At 39.5% G+C, this 6,000-nt stretch overlaps 1 pseudogene across 1 annotated transcript; it reads right to left on the minus strand.

Moving 5' to 3' along the window:
- Window positions 1–5,048: 5,048 nt before the first annotated feature.
- LOC309622875 (large ribosomal subunit protein uL22 pseudogene) lies at window positions 5,049–5,633 on the minus strand (annotated as a pseudogene). Its single transcript has one exon. The product of its transcript is annotated as a large ribosomal subunit protein uL22 pseudogene (transcript).
- Window positions 5,634–6,000: the final 367 nt, after the last annotated feature.

The raw sequence follows: 6,000 nt of genomic DNA on the forward strand, positions 1-6,000 counted from the left end.
CTAATGCTAAAAGCTCTTGCTGACTCATTCTGGGATGACCACATGCCTCCCAGGACAGCCTTTCTAGGCCTCCTTCCACTCCATTATTTCAGGTTTGATGGATGGTGATATTACCTTGTTCCTGCTTAAGAATCTTGGTGCCTCTATTTTTTCTAGATTAAATGAGGTTTTAACAAGGCTTATGGGGTGATTCTTTGTCATTAAAATAACAAATGGATTGAAAACAGCCTTCTGTCTCTTTGGAACCCACCACGGTTCGTGGATGATAATCCAGCCGGTGATGGAACAACAGAGAGCCATGAGGCTATCAGAGAGGGGAAATGTAAAATTCCCTGTGATTTGTCAGTGAGAATGGAGAATCTCAAACATCTCAGAGAATAAATTTAAATCCATGGCTGGATAGTGCGACTTTCTAGAACAAATTTTCATAAATGTGTAGTGAGATTGGCTTGGGGATATAGGATTTTTTTTTTTTTTTTTAATTTAGGCTGCTCCAGCTCTTAGTTGTGGCACACGGGATCTTCACTGAGGCACGTAGACTTCTTAGTTGCGGCACTCAGGCTCCTTAGTTGTGGCATACAAACTCTCAGTTGTGGCATGCAAACTCTTAATTGTGGCGTGCATGTGGGATCTATTTCCCTGACCAGGATCGAACCCAGACCCACTGCATTGGGAGTGTGGAGTCTTACCCACTGGACCACCGGGGAAGTCCCTGGGATGTCTTGAAAAACATTCAGACCTTGATGTTTTTGACTGTAATCACTGGGTGAGAGGCCAGAAAAGTAATAGATCACATGTTTATTCTTCTATGGAAACTATGGAAATAAGTGGCATAAGCATTTAAAATTTTAGAACTAAAGGGTTTTAAAACATCAGGAAAAAGTTGAGTTAAATGAGAACATGGCTCTCCCCTAGGCAGAGATGCTAATCTAATACCAGGAGTTCTGATTCATGTCCGTGGAGCTGTCTAGGCGGCAGGAATTGGAATATTAATTAGGTCCAAGGGGGCTGGACTTGTATGCCTGGAGCAGATCCCCACTGAAAGAAGCAAGATCAATGTCAAAAGAAGAGAATAATTCCGCTTCCTGTTTCTCATCCTGCTTATGAGGAGAACAATTTAGATCAAGAGTGATACTGTCATGAGAAAGATGATATGTCTTTCAACAAGCTGCCAATTGAAACTTTTAAAATAAATGACTACAGTGAAGATGTTAAATTCAGGTCAGTTTAAGGAATTGACTAATGACAGCAACAGAGATCACAGGAAATGATACAATCCTAAAACTGACAGGAGGTGAGATGGAGGTTACTCTGTAGTAAATTATGTGCAGAAATGGGTTAGCTACTCTGTTCAGAATTGACACAGAGAAGCCTCCAACTTCAAAAGCTTCCAACGGCTTTCTCACCCTCACTTTTTGAGTGGCTAGTTGTGTGATCTGGGTAAGTTTCTTCTCTAAAGGGGCTTCAGTTTCTCCATCTGTAAAATGGGGAATTTGGCTGGCTCATCATTTAGGTTTCTTCTACTTCTTACCTATTTTTAGATCTGCTACCATGAATGTTTGCTGGCAGAAATAGGAGCAGTAATACACTTTACTTACTATAATTTTCAGGCAATAGAATCTTCCCCATCCATTTAAGTTCATGGTTCTCTCTCTCATCCTTGAAATCCAGAGTGTTTGTGGCTGGTATCCTTTATTTGACAACTATCAGTATTCTGAACGGTTGTTGTTAGCAACTTGAAGGGCAAGATTTGTACCTTATTCCATTTTGCATCCTGAATGTTTAGCACAGGAATTGCAGTTAGTACCTACCACCGCTACCACTAACAACAATAATTGTAATATCAACAGTAATAGTTACTATGTATTTAGTGCTTACACATGTGGTGGGCATTGTGCAAGGCACTCCATATACATGATCTTATTTAGGCCTCACGAGAGGAGAAACAGAGAGATTGAGCAACATGCCTAAGGTCACACAGCCCATAACTGGCAGAACCAGTATTTGACATGTAACCCAGATCTGTATGTTTCCAAAGCTATGATCTTACCCACCATAGCATGCTGCCTTCCTCCAAAATTTCTCATCTTCTATAGATAATAAATACCTAAACCTGAAAATTCAAGAAGTAGGAAATAGAAGCATGTTATTTAGATATATGGAGGTGAGCAACAAAAGAAACGGCTAAAATAATTGAGAATGGTTGCTTTTGAGAAAGAGACGAGGTGGGAGGAATATAGGAGAATGCTGTTTTTTCATAATAAGTCTCAAAGAATTGTGTGACTCTGTAAATTACGTCCAAATCTAATTTTGATAAAAATTTAAACTTGAAAATAAAAGAATTATGGTATACCTATTTAAAAAAAAAAACAGAGAAATAGGAAATGGGGTCAGACTGGGGAGACAGGACCTGTCCATTTTACACAGAGGATTGCAGACTCAGAACGCTGGAAGGGAGAAATCTGGGATCCTTTGGGTGAGGGGCAGTTCACCCTAGTTGTGGCATAGTGTTTGTACCTATGCATTACCAGTGTCCAATGTAAATCTAATTAAACCACATATGTAATTTAACCTTTTTGGAAGCCACATTAAAATAAGTAAAAAGGAAATAATAAAATAATTTTAATAAAGTATTTTGTTTAAACCGATATATCCAAACTGTGATCTTTTCAACATATAATAAATATAAAAATTATTAATGAGAAAAAAGTAACTACTAATAAATCATCCTTAACACTTCCTGTTAGGCATCTTAGAAACTCTTGGTTTGGCCATCAAATTTATGGGCTTTTTTGATAGTGCTACAAAGACATTTCAAGTTGGAGATCATAGTATTGGGTGTATTCTGAAGGTAGACGTTTAGTACATGTATTTTGGGGGCCTTTTTGAAAAAGTTGTAAGTGAAAAAATTTAAACTAGATTAAGAAATGGAATTGATTGGCTCATTTTACAGAAAAGTCTGGGGGACGTCTTGTTTCAGGCCAGGCTGGATCCAGGTGACTTACTCGTGACATTTCTTGCTTGATCCTTTCATCTCTTGGTTCTGCTTTACTTGCTTTTTTTCCTAGCAGGCTCTATCCCTGTGGCAGAGAACATTGCTCCAAGAGTTCCAGACTTTCGGAATCCATATGGTTTATGTTTCTAGAGGAAGGGAAATACCTTTCCTGATAATCGGGCAAAAATCCTAAGGAGGACATCACCTGACCTAGCTTGGGGCATGTACCCATCCCTGAACCCATTAGTGTGTCTAGAGAAGATGAAGCGTTCTTATTGGCAAGGCCTGTGTAATGTGACCTCCCTGTGACTTGGAAGGCTGCAGAGTCTGTATGAGCCTCAGCCAAATCATGTGAGCTGAGTTAGAAGACAATGAAAAGGGAGGTGTAATTCTCCAAATGGAAGGATGATGCAGATAAATATCACAGGTCTGCTCTAAAATCTCCAACTTTCTCACTGTTTTAACAAATGGTGTCCTTTCTAGTGTATTGGAAAGAGCATTGGGCTGATGTAAAGGGCATCTTGATTCTGGTTCCTTCTCTGTTTCTGAATAACTGTGGTGCCTTAGACAAATCATTTATGCTCTTTTGGATTTAGTTCCTGTATCGGTAAAAATGCAAAGTAGAATGATTTGATCTTTCTGAACCTTTCCAACTGTGGCATTCTGTTTCTAAGTGCTAGTGATGATTATCACGTCCTCTGAATAGCAAGAAAAGTCAGTTGCTGGTTTTATTATAGATCAGTGATTTCATACTTTCTTTTCAAAGTCTAGTCATTATCTACAGTAAATTAATGCATCCTTCTCGTTTCTGACATCTATGCATCACACCATGGAAGACATTAGATCTGCCATGGTGAGCTGTACTATGAAAATGGTGCAAGGGCTGTATTCTTAGTTTTCTGTACATTAATAAAAAAAGTTTTTGTGTAGTTAATGTGAGCTCCACCGCGACAGCAGTCATGTCTGTCTTGTTCAATGCTGAACCTCCAGTGCCTAGCTCAGTCCTTGATGTATAATCGATACTTAGAAAATATTTGTTGAAAGACTAAATAAAGTGTAAAAAATGAAGATATAGGGGCTTCCCTGGTGGCGCAGTGGTTGAGAATCTGCCTGCCAATGCAAGGGACACGGGTTCGAGCCCTGGTCTGGGAGGATCCCACATGCCGCGGAGCAACTAGGCCCGTGAGCCACAATTACTGAGCCTGCGCGTCTGGAGCCTGTGCTTCGCAACAAGAGAGGCCGCGACAGTGAGAGGCCCGCGCACCTCGATGAAGAGTGGCCCCCACTTGCCGCAACTAGAGAAAGCCGTCGCACAGAAACGGAGACCCAACAAAGCCATAAATAAATAAATTAAAAAATAAGTAAAATTAAAAAAAAAAAAGAAGATATAAAATTTCTTAAAGCTCATGCATTGTAGAACCTTCTTGAATGTAAGTGATTACCAAAAGAATCTTTTACATACCAAAAGAAATATTTTAGATAGGAATAAAACTGTAGTAAATGACAGCAATGCGGTTGAACCCAGTCAGCACAAGTGTACAGCTCAAGCAGTTTTGTAGCTATATCATGTTGCCTTCAATGGACCTCAAAGGTTAAAGTCCAATGCTTTCTGGCCCTTATGATTGATGGTCTCCTTTCCAGTGCCCCAGACTGATTCTGCTGTTGAAAAGCAAATTAAAATTTTCTACATCTTTTGCCTTATTTCTATCTAATTTTAGCATGTTTTCTTACGTAAAGTATCATTTATTGAACTTTTGTCGTTACAGTCATGTTGATCCATTCTTCAGGGAGAGTTTGGGTCCGGTTATCTTCTGAGTTTATTCCAGACTTTTTTCTTTACGTGCAGGTTACACTGAACTATCATGGCTAGGTTGCTTCTTAAAAATAGGGCTTTTTCCATGTCACTTTCTTAATAAAGAATGAAGTTTTCAGTTCGGGTTTTTAGATCCTCCACTCTTGGTCTCAATTCACCTATCAAATTTTATTTCTCACTACTCTGCCTGAGGACCTATGATGATCCAGTCTTTTTTTTTTTTTTACTTTTATTTGCATTTATTTTTTGAGGCATTTATTCCCAGGCCATAACTCTTTGTTTCTTCAGTTTCTTCTGGGATATCTTTTTCTTCTGGGCAACCTCCTCTTCTGATTTAGAAGCAATCTGTTCTCTTTCAGTAAGGATCATCTCAATGTGGCAGGGAGAGCTCATGTATGGGTTGATCTGACCATGAGCTCTGTAAGTCCTGTGCCACATCTTGGGGGCTTTGTTCACCTGGATATGCTCAATGACCAGAGAATCTACATCTAAGCCCTTAAGTTCAGCATTACTCTCTGCATTTTTGAGCATGTGCAGTAAAAATTCAGCACTCTTTTTGGGCCACCGACCCTGCGTCCAGCCCCACTGTTTGGTCTGGGCACACCTACCAACTCCACCATTGTAACGACGGAATGGCACACATTGCTTCTTTAAAATGACATCCTTCAGATACTTGGTGGCTTTTTGGATATGCATACCCTTAATGGCCTGGGCAGTTTCACGAGTGTTCTTAAAGTGAACGCAAAGATTTGAACCTCTTGACTTGCATGATTTTGTGGGGTTTTCTGGGTCAAGTGAATAGCGAACCATTTTTAGAGGTCACCTCAGGCCGCTTACTGGAAAAGGAAGAGTGGTCCAGTCATTTTAAGTATCGTCTACCATTTTTAGGTGGTCCAGTCATTTTAAGTATCATCTACCGTGTACCCTGCACATATTATGAGCTCTCCTTGCCTTAAATCTACCTACCAGTCCAAGGTCTATCCATCATCCAGTGCTTTGATTAAAATCCATAAAGATTTCTCAAAGTATAACCTAGAAATTTTTCCTTACTTAAATTTTTATACCATTCCTGGATTGAAACCAACACTTCCTACATAGCTCTGAAGAATACTCTTCAGACTCTGGAAAAAAGTCTTCCATTGTCAAAGTGGTTTGAGAGATTTCACTGTCCATGGAAAACAATTTGGAAAAT

The sequence above is a fragment of the Balaenoptera borealis genome, assembly GCF_965194805.1.
Source record: "Balaenoptera borealis genome assembly, chromosome: 2".
NCBI lineage: Eukaryota > Metazoa > Chordata > Mammalia > Artiodactyla > Balaenopteridae > Balaenoptera > Balaenoptera borealis.